At 41.1% G+C, this 24,420-nt stretch overlaps 1 protein-coding gene across 3 annotated transcripts in view; it reads left to right on the top strand.

The window, feature by feature from the left end:
- The first annotated feature begins 17,885 nt into the window (after positions 1 to 17,885).
- The window catches only part of LOC111974256 (LIM domain and actin-binding protein 1), a 29,095-nt gene continuing 22,560 nt past the window's right edge, over positions 17,886 to 24,420 (top strand). The window contains exon 1 of one of the 3 annotated variants that reach the window (XM_070444225.1): positions 17,886 to 18,103. The gene's annotated coding sequence lies outside the window, so the exon portion shown is untranslated. Of the gene's footprint in view, positions 18,104 to 20,287; positions 20,393 to 20,428; positions 20,448 to 24,420 lie in introns of those variants that run through there. The other 2 variants (XM_070444227.1, XM_070444229.1) reach the window with 2 other exon arrangements.

Genomic DNA, 24,420 nt, shown 5'->3' with positions numbered 1-24,420 from the left:
AAATGTGTCCCTTGCCTGTCTATAGCATGCTTCCGTGCCAATGTGGCTAGCAGGTATGAGGCTCAGCATTTCTGCCCTTAGTGCCCTTGGAATATTAACACATTGTCTTCTGTACAGCACCTTGTTGTCCACGTTGATTTCTTCACGAAATAACCAATAATCTCTTACTCTCAGAGAGGTCTCCTCTTTCACAGCTGGCCATCCTTAGAGAACAACTGACTTTAAGTCCTGTAAGTCTTCATCGACCTCAGTGTACTGTAAAATCTGACAGAACCTGTGGTTTGTAACATTGAGATGCTGTGTCTGGTAAATGTGTGTGAATGCAGCATGCTCAATCTCTACGTTGCACACAGTGTGCCGTGTGTGTGGTGCACCTGTCCTCCTGCCTTGTGTTGTTGCTCTGCTCAGAGCGTCACTGATGTACATTTCCAGCCCAGGCTTGTAGATGACACCCAAGTTGTAAACTCAGCAAAAAAAGAATCGTCCCTTTTTCAGGACCCTGTCTTTCAAAGATAATTCGTAAAAATCCAAATAACTTCACAGATCTTAATTGTAAAGGTTTTAAACACTGTTTCCCATGCTTGTTCAATGAACCATGAGCAATTAATGAACATACACCTGTGGAACGGTTGTTAAGACACTAACAGCTTACAGACGGTAGGCAATCAAGGTCACAGTTATGAAAACTTAGGACACTAAAGCTTCTTTGGGATAGGGGGCAGTATTTTGACATCCGGATGAAAAGCATGCCCAAAGTAAACTACCTGTTACTCAAGCCCAGAAGCTAGGATATGCATATAATTGGTACATTTGGATAGAAAACACTCTAAAGTTTCTAAAACTGTTAAAATAATGTCTGTGAGTATAACAGAATTGATATATGGCAGGCGAAACCCAGAGGACCCCAAAACATTCTCAGCTTACCACTATTTTCAATGGCTAGTACTTTAATTATAAGGCCAAGTCCTCCCAGATTGCAGTTCCTAGGGCTTCCACTAGATGTCAACAGTCTTTAGAAAGAGTTTCAGGCTGGTTTTTGGAAAAATGACCCAGAAATYGTAGTTCTTCKAGGTGGCTCCCATTTTGGCTGTAGTGTTTCCAAGCGAGTGGATGAAAGCTCKTTCTTTCTTATTTATCTCCGGTAATGAACATACTTTTCTCCGTCTTAAATGTTATCGTTTATTTGCGTATTAGGATACCTAAGGTTTGATTATAAACGTTGTTTGACTTGGTTGGAAAAGTGTATTAGTAACTTTTGGGATTCATTTTGTATGCATTTTGATGGAGGGAAACTGGATGGATTATTGACTGAAGCGCGCCAGCTAAACTGAGTTTTTATGGATATAAAGAAGRACATTATCGAACAAAATGACAATTTGTGATGTAACTGGGACCTTTTGGAGTGCCAACAGAAGAAGATCATCAAAGGTAAGGCATTTTTTATATTGCTATTTCTGACTTTCGTGTCGCACCTGCCTGGTTGAAATATGTTTTTCATGTGTTTGTATGCGGGGCGCTGTCCTCAGATAATTGCATGGTTTGCTTTCGCCGTAAAGCCTTTTTGAAATCTGACACGCGGCTGGATTAACAAGAAGGTAAGCTTTATTTTGATGAATTACACTTGTGATTTTATGAAAGTTAAATATTTATAGTAATTTMATTTGAATTTGGCGCTCTGCAATTTCACCGGATGTTGTCGAGGTGTCCCACTAGCGGCACGCCTTTCCCAAACAGGTAAAGAGGCCTTTCTACTGACTCTGAAAAACACCAAAAKAAAGATGCCCAGGCTCCCTGCTCATCTGCGTGAATGTGTCTTGCTGCAAGGAGGCATGAGGACTGCAGATGTAGCCAGGGCAATAAATTGCGATGTCCGTACTGTGAGACGCCTAAGACAGCGCTACAGGGAGACAGGACGGACAACTGATCGTCCGCGCAGTGGCAGACCACGTGTAATAACACCTGCACAGGATCGGTACATCCGAACATCACACTTGCGGGAAAGGTACAGGATGGCAACAACAACTGCCTGAGTTACACCAGGAACGCACATTCCTCCATCAGTGGTCAGACTGTCCGCAATAGGCTGAGAGAGGCTGGACTGAGGGCTTGTAGGCCTGTTGTAAGGCAAGTCCTCACCAGACATCACCGGCAACAACGTCGCCTATGGGCACAAACCCACCGTCGCTGGACCAGACAGGACTGTCAAAAAGTTCTCTTCACTGACGAGTTTTGTCTTACCGGGGGTGATGGTCGGATTCGCGTTTATCGTCGGAGGAATGAGCATTACACCGAGGCCTGTACTCTGGAGCGGGATCGATTTGGAGGTGGAGTGTCCGTCATGGTCTGGGGCGGTGTGTCACAGCATCATCGGACTCAGCTTGTTGTCATTGCAGGCAATCTCAACGCTGTGCGTTACAGGGAAGACATCATCCTCACTCATGTGGTACCCTTCCTGCAGGCTCATTCTGACATGACCCTCCAGCATGACAATGCCACCAGCCATACTGCTCGTTCTSTGCGTGATTTCCTGCAAGACAGGAATGTCAGTGTTCTGCCATGGCCATTGAAGAGCCCGGATCTCAATCCCGTTGAGCACGTCTGGGACCTGTTKGATCGGATGGTGAGGGCTAGGGCCATTCCCCCCAGAAATGTCCGGGAACTTACAGGTGCCTTGGTGGAAGAGTGGGGTAACATCTCACAGCAAGAACTGGCAAATCTGGTGCAGTCCATGAGGAGGAAATGCACTGCAGTACTTAATGCAGCTGGTGGCCACACCAGATACTGACTGTTACTTTTGATTTTGACCTCCCATTTGTTCAGGGACACATTATTCCATTTCTGTTAGTCTGTGGAACTTGTTCAGTTTATGTCTCAGTTGTTAAATCTTGTTATGTTCATACAAATATTTACACATGTTAAGTTTGCTGAAAATTAACACAGTTGACAGTGAGAGGAAGTTTCTTTTTTGCTGAGTTTAGTTTTGCAGCTGCATTAACATGCCTTGGAGACGCTTAGGGCCACAAAGGAGGGGCTTCTTGAAGATTGTAATCAGCGGCTTATGATCTGTCTCAGCTGTTGTTAACTCTCTGCCATACAAAAAAGTAAGGAACTTGTATGTCGGTCCTGTAAATGGTTAAAGAAAAGTGTGATAAAKAAAAACATTTACCAATTTCATTTAAGGACCAAAAAACTGACAGCTGTGCCAAATAAATTGCTAAATAGTTGGGAAGAGATTTTCGATGTACCCATTCCATGGCACATAGTTAATGAATTGATACGCATAACAACACCGAATTCAAAACTTCTAATTTTTTAATTTAAATTAATATACAAAATTCTTGCAACCAATAGAATGTTATATATATGGGGGATACAATCTTCCCAGCTCTGCAGATTCTGCTGTGAGGAGGCAGAGTCATTAGATCATTTATTTTGGTATTGTCCATATGTAGCTCATTTTTGGTCACAGGTCCAGGAATGGCTGAAGAATTGCAGCATTTGCCTAGAACTAACGCTGCAGATAGCAATACTGGGTGATTTGAAAAGCCATAGTCAATCAATAATATAATAATTATTTTAGTAAAAAAATATATTTTTAATTTTCAATCTGTAGAAGCTATGAGAATAGAAAGGTTCAGTACTTTTGTCAAGCATCACAGCACAGTTGGAAAATAGAAATCCAAAATGGATGGTGTTGCGAGATAGATGAGAGGGGTTGAATGGAGCTGAAGGATGGGACTAATAACAAGATAACCAATGTAAAACATACGGGGTCTGTAAAATGTATATAGATTCAGAAATGTTGTGAAATAGCACAGTTACAAATAGAAATCAAACTGGATAGATCAGAAAAAGAGGAAGGACTAAAAACAAACAAAATATAACTATTGTAAAATAGATTGTGTCTGTAAAATGTGTATAAGATGTATAAACTGAAGGTAGAAGCCTAAGTGTTATTGTTTATTAGTTTACTCCAATTGGGGGAAGGGTGGTAGGGTTTGCGGGGAATAATAAAGGTATATTCTAAAAAAAAGTATGTATGTCTATATAGTATGTGTATGTATATATGTGTATATGTATGCATATATGTATGTATATGGATATATATATTTACCCAAATGATGCAGACAATTATATTGATGGAAGCAACAATCTTTCCGCAATATTAAGCTGATCCACCCCTTATATAATTTTTTTTTTTTAACTCTCTGCCATACAGATAATTATGACATTTCTGGCAAGCAAATACAGTACTCAAAAATTCCTTCTATTTGAGCGTGCTTTTGCTCTGTTGACAACAATGCTCACAAAGCAAACGCCATGGGCTGACCATGTTGCATTAGGCAGCACTTTAATCCATTTTTGCTTGCGTCACTCTGCACAGTGACCGGTTTCGAGACGTCATTGCACCTCAGAGGGGCGTGACAGACACCAGATGCTTTATTTCCTGTACAGCTTGCTCATGTTTAGGCAGCCAGTGCCACGCACTGTTCTTGTCCAGGAGATGGCGAAGTGGCTTACACACCTCAGACAGGTTGGCCAGGTGTGTCATAAATCCAATGAAATGCTGTACTGCCTTGGCATCAGTGGGCGTGGTCTTCTCTGGGTCTATTCTCAGTCCCTCGGAGGATAGTAAGTGTCCATGAAACTTAACTACTTACAGCTTGAACTGCAGCTTTTGCACACTGAGCCTGAGTCTCACCTCCCTGCACCGGTCCATCATTCCATGCAGATTGTTCTCGTGGTCACACTCCGCCTCTTCATCAGTGTCCCCGCATCCGACAACAAGAATATAATCTGCAATCGGCTCGATGTCTCTGAGGTGCCCCAGCAGTTCATGTTGCTTACGTTGTTAAATATCAGGGGCCACGGACAACCCAAAGGGAAGTTTCAGCCATCTCATCCTCCCCCGTCATCCTGCTGCTGTCGTTATCAAGTTCACACTTGAGAAAGGCATCTCTGGCATCCACCAGCATTTTGGTTTTGGATCCATGCATAATCTGATATTTTCTGTCTTGGCAACTACGACCATGTTGCTTATTCAAGGCGTCGGCTCAGTGACTGGGGTGATATGTCCATCACATTCATATTTCTCCAGTTGGGCTTTCACTCAAGGCTACAGGCACATTCCGTGGTGCAACTTATGTCCAGTATGAAGCACAGAGTCCACTGGATCTTCGAAAATGTCATAATATGCGCTCAGCAGCTGTTCTTTGGTTAAAGGTCCTTTGAGGCACTACTCCACTTTGTTTAGCTACGCTGGTATTGTGACATTTATGAGTCCTAAGCGCTCACGTATAGAACCAGAGAGTAGTGGATTTTGGTATATCTCAACAACTTCAAAGACTAGTTTGTGCTTAACCCCTTAATGACACAGTCTGTGTGATATCACCCAATTGATCTCATTAACCCTCCCGAGTACAGCTTCAGTAGTGTGTTGCTTGCCTCCTCATGCATTTCTCAGTAACCTACTAGAAATCCYCTAAAATAACCCTTGTGTAGCCTACAATATGTATTACATTTTATTCACACTTAATAGACAATCAACAACAACGTGTTTGGTGACGACAATATTACAGACAAGACAAATTGTAGGCTATAACATGGGACACAGCATTACAGTAACATAGATAAATACATTAGCTATATTGGCTCAAGTAGGATATTTGATTTATTTATGTTAAACATTTGGTTCACATGTAGGCAGGCCTATGTAATTAAATCGTAAGGATGTAAGGATGAAGATGTATTTAATAAGCTCTAAATAGTCATCCACTTAAAAGAGTAAACATGCATTGATAATATCCAAAGATAGGTGGCAAAATCAACCATAAAAAATAATCATAATAAACAGAAAAAAAGTTTTTCTCCCATAATGCTTTGGTTCCGACTTCAAGTTGCATTTAGTGAGGAGCAACTGCTGAAATTTCCAGTCGACTGCAGTTGAAAGTTCATGATCTTTAAACACATGGTTGTTGTAAAGGTCATGCAGTCAAAATGTAGTTGAAAGTCAGAAAATGTTTATACCCATAATCCTTGAACGTCCCCAATGTCTTGTGCAATACATTACAACTAGGTATAGGCATATGGCTCTGGGTGTGACCAGATGGTGATAGGGCACTCTGATTATAACGACTGTGGTTGCCATGGCCACAACAATTTTTCCGGATGTTACGTAGACCTGCATTTCAAGCAGTTTGTTTTCATGGCTCCCTACAAACAGTGAAACGAAACTATTTTAGGGTTTCAAATGTCTTGATGGCATTGTACAAACTTATCCATACTTAAGGATTATATGATTTGTTGCCCTTCACTGTGATATATTTTTTCTTGGGCAAAATTAGTAGTATTGCAGTAGTTGAAGTTCCAAAAATGTATTCCAAACGGTCCAAAAACAGGTATAGCCTGTTAAGTTGTGAAAAAGTATTCATAAGAAATAAAAGTGGGTTAGAACTTGTAGGAGTCTCGACTAATAAAAATGTGGCAACTTTTTACAAGCATAATTGAATCACACTTAATAAGCAGTAGTGTAACAATAAACATAACGCAATGTAACTATGAATACACGCATATGTCATTGCCATGAACAAAACCACGTGTGTCGTTTCTCCCTCGAATTGGCCAATGAGGTACAATCTCTGGGTTTGGTTCGAACTACCTCCTCATATCTGAGCAAGTCTGAGCTCATATAACTTCTGTGCGTCAAGACTGAGCATATCGGACTTCTTCACTTTGGCTACAGAGAGATACAGTTATTTGGACATTACTGGTTGTCTGCAACAGTGCACCCCTGACCATTTCAGGTGAAAATAATTTGAATCGACTTTAATGTCAACGGAATAATGTGGTTCTTCAGAAATGTAAGTGCATCCAAAACCTACATAATTGATTATCGAATTTATTATAGCCTATCTGCTGCTCAGAACAAACCAAAACACATTATAGCCTACATTCTGCTGCTCATAACAAACCAAAATAAATCCACAGTCCTGCTGTTCGATGGTCATACATAGATTTTTGATCATTTTTAACTTATGTATACAATTAAGTGTCTTATCCTATCATAACCCAAGATCTAGGGCTGCATTTTGTAATATTGTTGATGTTTTTGTTGTCAAGACTGTGTAAAAATGTAGGCTATAGTTAAAAAAATATGGCAACCTTACATCTATAGCTCTGTCTATGAAATGAAGTTCAGTTACATTTCCCTCTGCCCTACCCTTCTGTTTATTTTAATAATTGTTGTATTTCATTTGTTCCTCCCATGTTTTGTTACATTAAATTCATTGACCAATCAAAAACCATGTAATTACAGGTCTATAAAATATAGTGTAGGAATTAGTAAAACAGTAGCCTGGATTAGTATTACCAGTTTTATACTATAAGGCTAATAGTGCACATGCAGTAGTTGCAGTAGGTTATCAGCCGATTGTGAGGGCCCTACGCCTAGGTCCTAGTCCCAAATATGTTAATTGCCTATAGATGCCCCTCTTTATTTTACAATGCTGCATGTTGCTGATAGTGGACAGTAAAGTAGCTACCTGTAGCCAGGCACACACCTCTTCTGCTGCCTGTTACTAGAGCCGCTGGGTTAACCCTGTCTTGCCCTTTCTAGATTCTCTTGCATTCTCTGCTGGCCATAGCATATGTAAATCTCTGCATTGGACAGCACTGTCCATCCTGTCCTCCAGGTACATTTCATCTAAGCATTATTGTCCTACAAATGATGGTTTTATGTTTCAATCATCATTTCAATCTGTTTTGTTCTTCACAGTCCCTCTCATGTTTATGGTTATTCATGATATGTCCTCTCATTTAGAACGATATACCGTCAAAAACTGCAGCCAGCTGGATGGGGCGTGGACAGGACCTAGCTGTATTCTATGCAGTGACTGTAGAGGTAAAAAACACACAAAATCTGTGAAATAAGATTATTATTTTGCATAATGTATAACTTGATGGAGAAAATTAACTGGTATTCTTACTGGCATGCCCAACAGATGTGACTTGAAAATAATTCTAAAATGTACGTATATATCTGACACAGTACTGAAGAGCTGGATAATACAGATTACTTGACATTTTTTTATTCCATTCATYCTTTGTTTGCTACAACCCAGATTTAGGAGCTGATTCATGCCAGTAACTCATTTCCTTATGTGCTTGCAGACTGGTCAATCTGTTGTTAAGTGTATTTATATGTCTGTTTGACCCATGGCAGGTGAAGGCAAGATTACTTTTAGTTCCTGCTCAACCTTCTCAGACACGGTGTGTGGCTGCAAGGATGGATACAACATATCCTCAATGGGTGATTGCCAGAAACATGAATCATTGGGTAATTATGCATTGGGTGATTATGCGGTTGTATTTGAAGATAATACATTTTTAAATGTTTTTCCTATCTACAGCCACAAGGACACAGAAATGCAATCTCCAGTTTAATATTGTACCGTACTTTGCAGTTCTGTTGTTTGCTTTCAGTTGCCTAAAGTTGCTATGGTTACTGAGTAAACAAGACCGGTTGTCAACATATGTGGTCTGAGATTGTATGTGCTATGACTAGAAATACAGCCCATACAGTACAAATTCCATTCTTGTCCCGAGTCCCGACTCCTTCTGTATTATGCAACACTTGGTTTGTGTGCCCACAAATTGCATTCATTGCCCACATGTACTACTGAGAGATTTCACGTCATGTCTGAAAGCTGCCCCATTCTATGTTTATTGGTCATGTTTTGATCCACACTGTCTTTTTTTTTCAGGTCCAACTCAGCTTCCATTGGATTCTGTTGGGTGCATGAGATCTATAGCAATGTAAGTCTGCATGCCTCTGATCAATTAGTTGCTAATTGTTTACATGAAATTGCGACTTGAAATGTGGCTGTATTGCGTATATGTGGGGAGGTGTGCCCCTTTCTGTCCAATGAGGTCATTTCTGGAGAAAGTTAACTGCAAGTAAAAATGTGGTCACACTTTAGAATAGACAACACATTTTAAGGTACACCCACACTGAGACCGCTTACTAAGAATCTGTTTGTTATGTAACTTGCTTCTTTATCTTTATTATGGCTAACAATAAGGTTATTAAGGATGGTCCAGTAATACATAACTACCTTATATTGTTTGAATAACAAATCACTGGAGTAAGGCCTAATATTCACACCCATTGACTTTTTCACCAAAAATGTATGTTGCAGCCTTATTCTAAAATGGATTAAATAACAAAAAATCCTTAGCAATCTAGACACAATACCCCATAATGACAAAGGGAAAACAGGTTTTTAGAAATTCTTGCAAATATATATAAAAAAAAAAAAACTGAAATACCTTATTTACATAAGTATTCAGAACCTTTGCTATGAGACTCTAAATTGAGTTTCCATTGATCATCCTTGAGATGTTTCTACAACTTGATTGGAGTCCACCTGTGGTAAATTCAGTTGATTGGACATGATTTGGGAAGGCAAATGGTGCATGTCAGAGCAAAAACCAAGCCATGAGGTCGAAGGAATTGCCTGTAGAGCTCCGAAACAGGATTGTGTGGAGGCAAAGATCTGGGGAAGGGAACCAAAACATTTCTGCAGCATTGAAGGTCACCAATAACACACTGGAAATCATTCTTAAATGGAAGAAGTTTGGAACTACCGAGACTCTTCCTAGAACTGGCCGCCCGGCCAAACTGAGCAATCGGGGAAGAAGGGCCTTGGTCAGGGAGATGACCAAGAACCCAATGGTCACTCTGACAGAGCTCTAGAGTTCCTCTGTGGAGATGGGAGAACCTTTCAGAAGGACAACCCAACCATCTCTGCACCACTCCACCGATCAGGCCTTTATGGTAAAGTGGCCAGACGGAAGCCACTCCTCAGTAAAAGGCACATGACAGCCCACTTGGAGTTTGCCAAAAGGCACCTAAAGACTCTCAGACCATGAGAAACAAGATTATCTGGTCTGATGAAACTAAGATTGAACTCTTTGACCTGAATGCCAAGCATCACGTCTGGAGGAAACCAGACGTGATGGTTACGGTGAATTATGGTGGTGGCAGCATCATGCTGTGGTGATGTTTTTCAGCGGCAGGGACTGGGATACTAGTCAGGATYGAGGCAAAGATGAACGGAGCGAAGTACAGAGAGATCCTTGATGAAAACCTGCTCCAGAGCACTCAGGACCTCAGACTGGGGCGAAGTTTCAGTTTTCAACAGGACAACGACCCTAAGCACACAGCCAAGACAACACAGGAGTGGCTTCGGGACAAATCTCTGAATGTCCTTGAGTGGCCCTGCCAGAGCCCAGACTTGAACCCGATCAAACATCTSTGGAGAAACCTGAAAATAGCTGTGCAGCAACTCCCCTCATCCAACCTGGCAGAGCTTGAGAATATCTGCAGAGAAGAATGGGAAAAACTCCCCAAATACAGGTGTGCCAAGCTTGTAGTGTCATACCCAAGAAGACTAGAGGCTGTAATCACTGTCAAAGGTGCTTCAACAAAGTACTGAGTAAAGGGTCTGAATACTTACTGTATGTAAATGTGATATTTCTGTTTTTTATTTGTAATAAATTAGCAAAAATGTTTTTTTTWAAACAACTGTTTTTGCTTTGTCATTATGGGGTATTGTGTGTAGATTGATGAGGGAAGAAAACAATTTAATACATTTTAGAATAAGGCTGTAACCTAACAAAATGTGGAAAAAGTCAACGGGTCTGAATACTTTCCGAAGGCACTGTATATACACACTTATAAACAACACATTTGTATATATATGTGTGTGCGTGTTTGCGCGTGTGTGTGTGTCTGTGTCCTGTCTCTTATACACATCTAGATGTGTATAAGAGACAGGTGTGTGTGTGTGTGTGTGTGTGTGTGTGTGTGTGTGTGTGTGTGTGTGTGTGTGTGTGTGTGTGTGTGTGTGTGTGTGTGTGTGTGTGTGTGTGTGTGTGTGTGTGTGTACCTTAAAATAAAGTGATTCCAAAAATGCTTAGCTAACTCGCTGTCTTTTTGTGTGCCTGTCTTTCTGTAGTGTCATCGTGACCCTTGTGGTCCTTGTTTTCATTATCTCGATCCTGTCCATGGCCTTGATTTGCTTGCGCAAAAAGGTGTACAAAAAAGGTAAAGAGCTCATTCAACCACATTTAAAGTATAATGTATATAGTTGGCCTATTTATCTTATCAGGCAATTACTGCAGCACTCATAGGTGCTCAGGTGAGGCACCCCCCTGTCCGGACATCAAAATCTATACATTGCACGGGATGCAACAATTGTGTTGTTTTATTTGGCACATTATCTCACTCAAAATAAATTACTTAAAAGCAATACTGCATGTTTCCTCTCTCAGGAGCACACCAAAAGCTGACACAGTGTGTGTGATGTCACATGAACGAGGCTGGAAGTTGAAGCCAGGATTCCGAGCAACTTTGGAAAAAACAAACATCCTTCGGATAGCAAAGATAATCCGAATTAGAACACAGAGGATACTTTTGTTACCTGAGGTCTCTCTCTTCCAGCCTGTACTTTGGTGCTTCACACCTTTTAGGTATTTTTTTTATTTTACAAAAGCAAAATGATAGAACTCCTCTGTCAACAACATAAAACACCCTCATACAAGAAGCTGGGTAAACACACCAATAGCATATCACTTCAAAAAATAAGATTTTATATCTGGCAGTGTAGAGTTGTCCACTTTTWAAAAATTAATTGTATTACTTCCTATTCTATTATCTTAAAACATCAAGTGCCAATTGCATGTGGAAATTGTATACTGTTTAATATGAGTTTTACGTACATGTTTTTCTCCAATCTGTGTTTATCAAGCATGTATGGGTGTGGGAAAGTATTTTAGTGCTGCTTCCTAAGACAAGGGGGAGGATTACCTTTTTTATGAAATTGTTTTTTTGTTATGCCTTGCAATAGCATATGCCTTCCAAACAGTTGYTTGACCACTTTTAAGGTATCTGGTATGGAAAAGAGGGTAATGATGCATTCCCCTTCCATTCTTCAGTTTTTCTGTCCAGTACAATTAAGGAATGGTTTGGAAAATAGTGTTGAGTGCAATTCACGAGTAGCCTCTCGTAGAATCTGTCTCAACTTTACAGTAGTGAGCTGAAGCACTCAGAAATGTGAATAAAGTTTGAAAATACTTCAACAGTATTAAATGTTTTAAATTAAACCTAGGTAGGCGAGAGGTAGATCACATATATTTGTAAAAAATATATTTTGCAACATATTCCCGTAGCTTAAGCATCAGATGTTTTGCTGAATTGGGGTATATATCTATGTCTATGACATATTGTATTGCAACTGTTATGTTGTTCAAAGTATAGGCCTATTTTAAAAGTAGTCATTGTTATACTACATTGGCCTAATAGGGATAGCATACTCCCACAGTAGCTTAAGCATCCGTTTTTACTAAGATTGTGTATTTGTCTGTACGACACTTTGTTTTTGAAAGGGTTAGAGTTCAAATTATAGGCCTATATGAATTGTAGTAATTATTTTACTATAGCCTACTGCCATAGCGTATTACATCATCTAAGATGGGATACAATTTGGTTTGTCTTTCAAGTTATTTATTTTAATTCAAATTTTATAATGTATTATTCATTTTACTCTTTCGAAGCGTGTTTGTTTATTTCTCTGTTTGTCTGAAAACTGTTTAAATAAATATCTCTGTCAAGCTTTATAACTGCCAAGCTTTATTGTCTTTATTAAATGGATAGTTCACCCAAATTACAAAATGACATTGGTTTCCTTTCATGTAAGCAGTCTATGGGCAAGGTATGACAGCAATTCATGTTTTGGTCTGTTTCCCTGGTACTGTTTCCAAATGCTAGTTTTAGCAAATGTGGCACAAATTCCATTCAAGTCATGGGAATGATATTAGCATTTTTCAAATCATCTTTAAGTTACTTTTTTGAGCTTCGCAATACATTTTAGATACTTTTGGATGATTTGGACATGATGTGAGAAAAATGCTAATATCAGTCCCATGACTTGAATGGGATTTGTGCAGCATCTGCTAAACGTTAGCATGTGGAAACAGTGCCAGGGAAACTAAACCAAAGCATGAATTGCTGCCATACCTTGTCCAAAGCATGAATTGCTGCCATACCTTGTCCAAAGCATGAATTGCCGCCATACCTTGTCCATTAGTCATTACAGGGTAAGGAAACCAATGTGTCATTTTGTCATTTGGATGAACTATCCTTTTAAGTTTTCACCACTAGGTGGTACTAAGAACCTTTCCAAGATCCTTTTCACCTGATAGCTTGTGATTGAGGTGGTTCGATTAATCTCGCACAGGCGCCCGTGTAGGTGTGTTTTGACTGGCTGAAAGTTGATTGCATATGATTTGGAACCAGGCTGCCACTCAGGCGTGAGCCAGGTGACCCTCTCTGTTTTTTAATTTTTTATTGTACCTTAAGGCAAGTCAGTTAAGAACAAATTCTTATTTACAATGACGGCCTACCAAACGGAAAAAGGCCTCCTGCGGGGATGGGGGCTGGGATTAAAAATWAAAAATAAATTAAATACAAATATAGGACAAGACACACATCATGACAAGAGAGACAACAACACTACATAAAGAGAGACCTAAGACGACAACATAGCATGGCAGCAACACATGACAACACAGCATGGTAGCAACACAACATGACGACAACAACATGGTAGCAAAACAACATGGCAGCAGCACAACATAGTAGCGGCACAAAACAGTTTACAAACATTGTTGGGCACAGACAACAGCACAAAGGGCAAGAAGGTAGAGACAACAATACATCATGCAAAGCAGCCACAACTGTCAGTAAGAGTGTCCATGTTTGAGTCTTTGAATGAAGAGATTCTGATAAAACTGTCCAGTTTGAGTGTTTGTTGCAGCTCGTTCCAGTCGCTAGCTGCAGCGAACTGAAAAGAGGAGCGACCCAGGGATGTGTGTCCTTTGGGGACCTTTAACAGAATGTGACTGGCAGAACGGGTGTTGTATGTGGAGGAAGAGGGCTGCAGTAGATATCTACTGAAGCCAGACTACGGTTTGCAACTGCACATGGGGACAAAGATCGTACTTTTTGGAGAAACGTCCTCTGGTCTGATTTAACAAAAATAGAACTGTTTGGCCATAATTACCATCGTTATGTTTGGAGGGAAAAGGGGGAGGCTTGCAAGCCGAAGAACACCATCCCAATCGTGAAGCACGGGGGTGGCAGCATCATGTTGTGGGTGCTTTGCTGCAGGAGGGACTGGTGCACTTCACAAAATAGATGGCATCATGAGGGAGGCCAATTATGTGGATATATTGAAGCAACATCTCAAGACATCAGTCAGGAAGTTAAAGCTTKGTCGCAAATGGGTCTTCCAAATGGACAATGACCCCAAGCATACTTCCAAAGTTGTGGCAAAATGGCTTAAGGACAACAAAGTCAAGGTATTGGAGTGTCCATCACAAAGCCCTGACCCCAATCATATAGAACATTTGTGGGCAGAACTGAAAAAGCGTGTGCGAGCAAGGAGGCCTACAAACCTGACTCAGTTACACCAGCTCTTTCAGGTAGGTATGAGCCAAAATTCACCCAGCTTATTGTGGGAAGCTTGTGGAAGGTTATCCAAAATGTTTGACCCAAGTTAAACAATTTAAAGGCAATGCTACCAAATACTAATTGAGTGTATGCAAACTTTTGACCCACTGGGAATGTGATGAAAGAAATAATAGCTGAAATAAATCATTCTCTCTACTATTCTTCTCACATTTCACATTCTTAAAATAAAGTGGTGATCCTAACTGAAATGCTTTCAAAGACTGGTCATGACTCACATCAACACCATCATCCCAGACAACCTGGACCCACTCCAATTTGCATACCGCCCTAATAGATCCACAGATGACACAATCTCTATTGAGCTCCACACTGCCCTCTGCCACCTGGACTAGAGGAACACCTATGTGAGAATGCTGTTCATTGAATACAGCTCAGCGTTCAACACCACAATGCCATCGAAGCTCATCACTAAGCTAAAGACCCTGGGACTGAACACCTCCCTCTGCAACTGGATCCTGGACTTCCTGACAGGTCACCCCTAGGTGGTGAGGGTAGGCAACAACATATCCGCCACGCTGACCCTCAACACGGGGGCCCCTCAGGGGTGCAGGCTTTGTCCCCTCCTGTACTCCCTGTTCACCCACGACTGCGTTGCCAAACACGACTCCCAACACCATCATTAAGTTTGCTGACGACACGATGGTGGGAGGCCTGATCACCGACGACAATGAGACAGCCTACAGGGAGGAGGTCAGAGACCTGGCAGTGTGGTGCCAGGACAACAACTTCTCCCTCAACGTCAGCAAGACAAAGGAGCTGATTGTGGACTACCGGAAACGGAGGTCTGAGCACCCTCCCATTCACATCGACGTGGCTGTAGTGGACTGTTAGACTGTTCTCTCTGCTATCGCACAGCAAGCGGTACCGATGCACCAAGTCTGCAACCAACAGGACCCTCAACAGCTTCTATTCCTAAGCCAAAATACTACTAAACAGTTAGTTAAATAGTTAACCATTGCCTCTTTTCGCACAAACTTTTTTTGACTCATCACATACATTGCTGCTACTGTTTTTTATCTATCCTGTTGCCTAGTCACTTTATTCCTAGCTATATGTATATATCTACCTCAATTACCTCGTACCCTTGCACATCGACTCGGTACTGGCACCCCGTGTATATAGCCATGTTATCATTACTCATTGTGCATTTATTATTACTTTTGTTATTACATGTTATTTATTTTCTATTATTTCTATATTTTCTTTCTCTCTGCATTGTAGGGAAGGGCCCGTAAGTAAGGATGTCACTGTTTGTCGAGACCTGCTTTTATTTTATTTTTTTCCCTCTTTTTCTCCTCAATTTTGTGGTATCCAATTGGTAGTTACAGTCTTGTCCCAYTGCTGCAACTCCCGTACGGACTGGGGAGAGGCGAAGGTCGAGAGCCGTGCGTCCTCCGAAACACAACCCAACCAAGCCGCACTGCTTCTCAACACAATGCCCACTTAACCCGGATGACATTGGGCCAATTGTGAGCCGCCCCATGGGTCTCCCGGTCGTGGCCGGCTGCAACAGAGCCTGGACTTGAACCCAGAATCTCTAKTGGCACAGCTAACACCTCGATGCAGTGCCTTAGACCACCGTGCCACTCGGGAGGCAAAGACTGGTTGAGTAGTTCACATCATTATTGTTACAACAATCTATCCATGCTCATAGTTATGTTTAATACATTCTAAAAGCTTTAACAAGAGCAAGGTATTGCGTTTCATTTGAAAACAGCAGAACAGTTTGTATAAGCAGAATATTTCAGGTCATCGTCTAAACCGGTTGTTTAGGACGCATGTGACAAATGAAATTTGATTTGATTTGCGATTACTGTTGGATTTGAGAATATGCTCCTCCCTCTCGGCTTTCGTTCGATGATGTGACGGGCCATTATCCGGTTCGACAAGGGCCAGCATAAAATAACACCCTCATTGCACGGCTCGGGGATGCAGATGGAAATCTTTTCTACATCTGTAGTGTAGACTCACTACTAGATATACACTGAGTGTACAAAACATTCAGGACACCTGCTCTTTCAAATAAAATAAAATACAATTGTATTTGTCACATGCGCTGAATACAACAGATGTAGAGCTTACAGTGAAAGACTTACTTACAAGCCCTTAACCATCAATGCAGTTTTTAAGAAAAAKAAGTGTTAAGTAAAACATAAAAATAACTAATTATTAAAGAGCAGCAGTAAAATAACAGTACCGAGGCTATATAGAGGGGGTACCGGTACAGAGTCAATGTGCGGGTGCACAGGTTAGTCGAGGTAATTGAGGTAATATGTACATGCAGGTAGAGTTAAAGTGACTATGCATAGATAATAAACAGAGAGTAGCAGCAGTGTAAAAGTAAGCATGTCAGTAAGGGGGGGACAATGCAAGTAGTCTGAGTAGCCATTTGATTAGCTGTTTAGCAGTCTCATGGCTGGGGGTAGAAGCTGTTAAGAAGCCTTTTGGACCTAGACTTGGTGCTCCGGTACCGCTTGCCGTGCGGTAGCAGAGAGAACAGTCTATAACTAGGGTGGCTGGAGTCTTTGACAATTTTTAGGGCCTTCCTCTGACACCGCCTGTTATAGGGGTCCTGGATGGCAGGAAGCTTGGCCCCAGTGATGTACTGGGCTGTACGCACTACCCTCTGTAGTGCCTTGCGGTCGGAGGCCGAGCAGTTGCCATACCAGGCAGTGAGGCAACCTGTCAGGATGCTCTCGATGGTGCCCCTGTAGAACTTTTTGTCTTTCCATGTCATAGACTGACCAGGTGAATCCTGGTGAAAGCTATGATCCCTTATTGATGTCACTTGTTAAATGCACTTCAATCAGTGTAGATGAAGGGGAGGAGACAGATTAAATAAGGATTTTTAAGCCTTGAGACAATTGAGACATTGTGWATGTGTGCCATTCAGAGGATGAAAGGGCAAGACAAAATATTGAAGTGCCTTTGAACAGGATATGCTAGTAGGTGCCAGGCACACCGGTTTGTATCAATAATTGCAACGCTGCTGTGTTATTCATGCTCAACAGTTTCCCTTGTGTATCAAGAATGGTCCACCACCCAAAGGACATCCAGCCAACTTCACGTGCCAGCGGAGTACATGCCCCGACGAATTGAGGCTATTCTAAGGGGCAAAGGGGGGAGGGGGGGTCACGAAGGTGTCCTTAATGTTTTATACACTCAGTCTATGTCTGTGATGTTGAGTGGAGACATTTTTTTGGAAGAAGAATAAAAGTATTTTATGGATATTCCCTGCGAACTGCAACTTTAAGAGATGGATAAGAACTCTTGATTTGGTGACAGATTTGTCCCGCCCCGTGAGATGCACATACTTTGAGGAGCGGACGAAGACGAAAAACTCATTGCTGTGAGTTAGCAGCAAGAGATTAAAACAAGTCAAGTATGTTCGTTTAACAATGTAATTAAAATATCAGATACTAGCAGACTAATCGACTCAAACCAACGTATCTCTTTCTATTGTGCACCTGTGGGACTGTCGGTGGAACTGCGGTAGGCAACATCATAAACGTAAGGCCAAAGCAAAGTTACAGGAGTTTTGTTATAAACTTGTGTTGATATATACAGTTATTATAATGCTATGTTAATTTCTAGCCTTAACGTGTGCGTTTTAGTATGCTAGTTTAGGCTGTGGTGTGAGTATGCACATGGTGAATTTGCTCTAGCCAAGGCTAAGTCAAATGTTTGTTGATTAATGTTGCCAATTTGACAGGTACAGTACTTCCAATTTTGCACCATTATTACTGGTGGTGGAGGTTGCATGGGAAGTTATGGCAGTTGGCCAACCTATTTCAGGGTATGGAGGATTGGAGGGAGACACAATGCATTAATTTTGATAATACAGAAGGCTTATATGCTACTTGTTTATTGTTATAATAATCCATCTACCAAGGAAGATGTCTTCCTGCCTATGACACTTTTTATAAGGAGGCCTACATGACCATATGTTACAAAATGATTCCAAAGTTTGTAAATATTTTCAAAACTCAAAAGTGGAGCATTTTCAAAATAAGTGTACTCCCCACAATCCCATCTGTTGTGTAGATCCAGCTATCACAAACCCAAATGAAGTGGTAAGATAGACACCATCTAATTTAATCATTTTAAATGGTGCCTAGGCCTTTCTTTCCTATGGGGTTGAGGAATATAGTTAGATCTGCACAAAGATGGCATGTGAGACATGGACTCATCTTGACATTAGACCACTTTTGAAAACATCTGAACAAATGGTGATTTTGGAGTGAACTATTACTTTAAAACTCAGCTGATATCACCACAGCCATTTTGGTGACTTGGGCTACTTAAAGTATGTTACTCGTTGTTGGCCTGATAGCCAGGATATATTCTATTCAAACTCCTGCTGAGTATTACGAGCTGGGTATTCAGTGGCTGTCCCTGGAGAAATGAGTAGTCTACTTTGGTATTCACCTCAGTGCCAGCAGTTGTCACACAATGGCGACTGTCCAGCTTTGTACCTTAACCGCACCGTGTGGCCATTTGAACAGGCCATTTGAATGCAGCTCTATGCTTATTTAACGGTGCTATTTATGCAGTTCTCTGTCTTGGAAGTTGCACAGCTGAGACTTAGAAAACGCTGCCAAACCATGTCGCCTTTTCATCCTCCTYTCTCTGCGAATAGAAAAGGATAGCCCACAGAGGAGGCAGGTGGTGATGTCCCAGTGAAGATGACTCAGTGGAATGCGTTGATGATGCTACCCATGTCAGATCATTTGGTTCGTCAGCCATTTTCACAATGTCAATTAGGGGACTTTCCTGTGTAAATAATATAGAAAATATGCTACACACATCCCACTGGTTCAGATGCTGGGCAGAAAAAAAAACATGACAGAAACTATATATTTTCTCAACTCTGACATGCTCCTGAAGTTGATTTATTAATGAGACACAGACAGAAATGGACAACATTTTGATTCAGTTGTCAATTTCTGTGCCAAGCCAATGATTTGCTACAGAAATTGATATAGGTAAACTGCTCTAGTGAAACATTTGTAAAATTGTATGGTTTTTGAAGTCTTGGTGCAGACAAAGCTGTGTGTGTGCGCGACTGCGTGTGTGTGCGCGACTGCGTGTGTGTGCGCGACTGCGTGTGTGTGCGCGACTGCGTGTGAGTGCACACCTCCAGGTGTGAGGCAAGGACCGGTACTGGTTAGACAGGGCCTGTGAAGTAGCAATGTGTTGAGTGTATTGAGAGCCAGGGTTTTCTCTCCCTGCCGCAGCACCATGCAGGCCCAGCCACGCGCTTCAACCTTTCAAACAGGGCAGAGAAACCTGAGCTTCACGCTCTGTTCGTCTCCTCTCCCCTCTGTCCCTCCTCCTCCTTTCTCTTCACCKCTCTCCTCCAGCTGTCCTTTGCCGCAACCACCAACCTCCCCTTCTTTACCACCCTCATGAAGGGGATCAAGTTGTGCCATAGAATCACACAATTTAGATCAGTTTTGAGTTTTTCACCAGGTTGTTAAAACACTTAACTGTAGAGCAGTTGTATAGACTATTTCCTAGAAATTCTGCTGAAGACACACATACACACACATACACACCCTATGTACCTGGCAGGTGGAATCCAATCTCTAAGGTCATTGGTACAGGAAATCATGTGACCTGCTTCCTCCACTCTCATAACACCTTTCTCCTCACTCCGCCCCTTACACTCTTACACACTAGAGACTTGCTTATACACACTGTGTCGGGTGTCGCAAGGTTTCACCAGGGGAGTGTGACACACCGGAAGTGCTTAAAATAAAGGCTGGACCGAAACTGGAGTGCTATAAAATAATATAGGTAAGACAATAACTTTATATYGAGAAGAAAACAGAAAAATAATCCATTCAAAAAGGTATGTTTAAGGTGTGTCACGGTTAACTTGAACTCTTTGGGGAGAAGTTAAGTTACCTTGTGCCATTGTTTTTGTAACTGTGTGTGTGTATAGCGTTTCAAAAATCATTATCTCTGTTCTCACTGAGAGTATTGACCATAACTCCCAGTGTTACTGTAGTAAGGCTAGTCCAACAGTATCCATGTCATGGATGTGACTTTTCCCGACCTATTGTCTGAACACGGGTTAAACCAAGGATGGCGGCTTTGTGACATCTGATCAGTCCCATGAGCTGAGAGGTGCCAAGTCGGCTATGAGGGAGAGTCCTGTGTTTCAGGTTCTGACTCAATCGGCTAGTTTAGCTTGAATGATTTAGTGTTTAATGATTCTTTGTTCAGAGCCGGGCAGAATTGACTATTCATTTGTTTTCTTTTTTCAAAGTCTGTTTTGGAGACGGACTTCAAGTAGCTTTTAAACCGCATGGTACTTGTTTTGCTATGGTTCAGTTTAATGACATAGTGTCATTACCTGCAAATCAAATTGTAGAGTAACAAGCAAATCGAGTTTGTCACAAGTGTTACCAGTCTCATATGGTTGGTAATGGTATGACATAAAGAGCACAGTTTAAATTAGGCTACAGTGCCAATAGAAATTCTACACCCCCTTAAATGATCTAAAAAGGGATTCAATTCGATTTTTGACAAGTAAACCCATAACATGATGCTGCCACCACAATTGTTGAAAATGGAGAGGGTTTTACTTTGGGATTTGACCCAACCCTGTAGTTTTTAATTTAGTCCAAAAAGTGTGTTTATTTGTTGTGTTGTCTTTGCAGTATTACTTAACAGCCTTGTTGAAAACAGAATATATGATTTGGAGTGGAATTTTTAACATGGGCTTCTTTCTTTTCACTTTGTCCTACAGCCCAGTAATATGGGAGTGAAAACTATGTTGTTGATCCCTTTTGTATTTTCAAGTATTGTGGTGGCAGCATCATGTTATGGGTATGCTTGTCATCACCAGGGACTGATCAAAATAAATATGAAAGGAGCAAAGCCCAGGTAAAAGGTAAAATGATATCCAACCAAATTTACTGAGCCTGTGCAATTTTAACAAAAACAATGGATATATGTTGCCCTAGGAGTTGTGTAAAGCTGGTAGAATGAAAATGATTCACAGCTGTAATGGCTGCCAAAACCGCTTCAACCTGTATTAACTCAGAGGGTGAAGACTTATCCAATTATGATTATATAAATATTTTTTWAATTCTTAATTTGGAAAATGTTCTATGACTTTCTTTCACTTTGAAAATGTGGAGTAGGTTGTGTAGATCCGTAGGAAAAATATCTACATTAATCCCTTTTTAGATGTATATTTTAGGTGGCAAAATGTTGAAAGGGGTGTAGACTTTCTGTATTCACTGTATACCCTCCTGCCCCAGATCTGTCTGTCTGGTGCTGTCACGTTCCTGACCTGTTTTCTGTTAGTTTTTGTATGTGTTAGTTGGTCAGGACGTGAGTTTGGGTGGGCAGTCTATGTTTTCTGTTTCTATGTTGGTTAATGGGTACCTAATATGGTTCTCAATTAGAGGCAGGTGGTTTTCATCTCCTCTGATTGAGAATCATATTAAGGTAGGTGTTGTCACATTGTTTGTCGTGGGTGGTTGTCTTCCGTGTCTGTGTTTGTTTGCACCATACGGGACTGTTTCGTTCGTTCATCGTTTTATGTAGTCATTTTTCCTGTTCGTGCGTTCTTCGTGTTATATGTAAGTTCATATGTTCAGGTTTGTCTACATTCGTTTTGTTGTTTTGTAAGTATTCAAGTGAAGTTCGTGTTTTTCGTCTACACTTAAATAAATTCATTATGTCTAAATACAACGCTGCAGTTTGGTTCAATCCCTGCTCCTCCTCTTCGGATGAAGAGGAGGAGGAACGCCGTTACAGGTGCAGTCAATGTGATCCTGACATTGTGTTATTTCAATATGTCTTAAAGAAGTCCCTGGCATTTACTTAGCTGCAAAGATATTTTCATTTGAGAAAAAAATCTGCATGTCTTTTTTTGTGGGTGGGTGGGGGGTAGCAAATTATAAACCCCTTCCTACATTTGAGCTGTTCAGGACTGATGTATCTCCATGTCACTCAAGGCACTGATGATGATAAAATGGCTATATTGCGCAATACAGACTGATCCTGTGTTGTGTTCCATATCTGGGTTTGTTGTGGATACGGCATTGCAATGAGATGAAAGTGAAGGTTCAAAGGCTGTTCCGCTTTAGTGAAGTTGACACAGAGGCCTCGTTGACTGAAACACGATAATGATTGCCTCAGGAAAGGTGCGTCCACAGGATCTGTCAATTTCACTTATGTTCAAAAGATATTCCGAACATCCGGTCCCTATATCATGTCAAGTTTACAGTCACAATCAAGTATGTTGAAATAAAGATTTGATTTCCTATCAATATACTTGCTCACCATACAGGTAGGGCTGGGAATTGCCAGGGAACTCGCGCTATGATCTTATCACGATACTTATGTATTGCGATTTGAGACTGTAATTTTATTGCGATTCGATGTTCCAAACATATTGCTCACCAAATGTCTGCTGCAGAGGGACAAGAGAGAGCCATGAGAAAACAAGTTTTGATCAATCATATAAATAAAAATGCTGAAAACAAATTRGCTCCCTATTTAAAAATAAAATAAAAAGTGCTATGAAGTAAAAATACCGGAGTTTTGGTGCAGGCATAGCAAACTAGCACCAAAAATAATATTACGATATTGTCAATATGATATATCATCTGAAATAATATCCCCCATCACTACATACAAGTGCTATTCAGATATGGTGAGAGGATAGACTAGATTGGGCCAGATCCCTCATAGCCTGGTTCCTCTCTAGGTTTCTTCCTAGGTTTTGGCCTTTCTAGGGAGTTTTTCCTAGCCACCGTGCTTCTACACTTGCATTGCTTGCTGTTTGGGGTTTTAGGCTGGGTTTCTGTACAGCACTTCGAGATATTAGCTGATGTACAAAGGGCTATATAAAATAAACTTGATTGATTGATTGATCAACTAAACTTGTTCTGTTGCAGTTTGCTTCCAAGAAGTCRAATGCCAAATGAAAAGGAAGCCTTGTCTCTGTTTGGTTAGGCTACCTGTTCCTCTACATATCACAACCACATGGCCACTTACTACTGCTGCAGCTATGCTGCTACTTCCATTACTTCTGTAAGCTTAGAGKAAGATGATTCCTTTTTATTGTCCAATATGCACAAATATACATCGGCAATTTGTTGTTTGTTCTATCCCAACCCCTCAGAAGGACATATAAAACATGGGGTAGAGGGCAGCCACAGTACAGCGTCCCTGGAGAAGTTATAGGGGTTAAGCAACTTGCTCAAAGGCACAACTGCAGGAGATAAGAATACAATGGAAGTTGAATAGACAAGCACCCCAAATAAAGTGTTTTATATTCAACTTCTATTCTCCTCCAAGAGTGACTGATTTTATTTCCTGCTCATCCAGTTTGTTCTTCGATCCCTGCATCTTGGTTTCTACTGTGAGGTAGTTTCCCCTGTGCTTAGCTTGGAGAGGCAGCTTGGAGGAAAGGCTGAGGATGATTTTTGAGGAATTCCACTGGAAATCTGCCTTTTGGCTTCCTGATCTGGCCTGCTGTGCTGATGCACATGAATATGATGCGTTGCCTCTGACACAGACACGCATTACACTTTATCCCTTTTCCACTGAACACATACCTCAGGGTTGCACAGGCTTTCAACCAATATGCACTTCTTAAGCTAAGGTTTAAGCTTTGCCCTATTTTCTAAAGTTTTTCTCATGAAATATGACAGAGATGCAAGGCCGAGTTTTAAACCACCCCTGTGGCCATGCTAAATACTATCTTTATGAGAAGTCCATGTGATGTCTCTCTCTGTGGATTAGATTATTATTTTCCTGGATCCCATGGTTTGTAGACAGGAAGTGTTGGAGATTCTTTT

The sequence above is a fragment of the Salvelinus sp. IW2-2015 genome, linkage group LG1 (assembly GCF_002910315.2).
Source record: "Salvelinus sp. IW2-2015 linkage group LG1, ASM291031v2, whole genome shotgun sequence".
In the NCBI taxonomy this organism is placed as follows: domain Eukaryota; kingdom Metazoa; phylum Chordata; class Actinopteri; order Salmoniformes; family Salmonidae; genus Salvelinus; species Salvelinus sp. IW2-2015.
The sequence above is the reverse complement of the archived record's forward strand: the minus strand, read 5'-3'. Positions and strand labels throughout refer to the sequence as shown.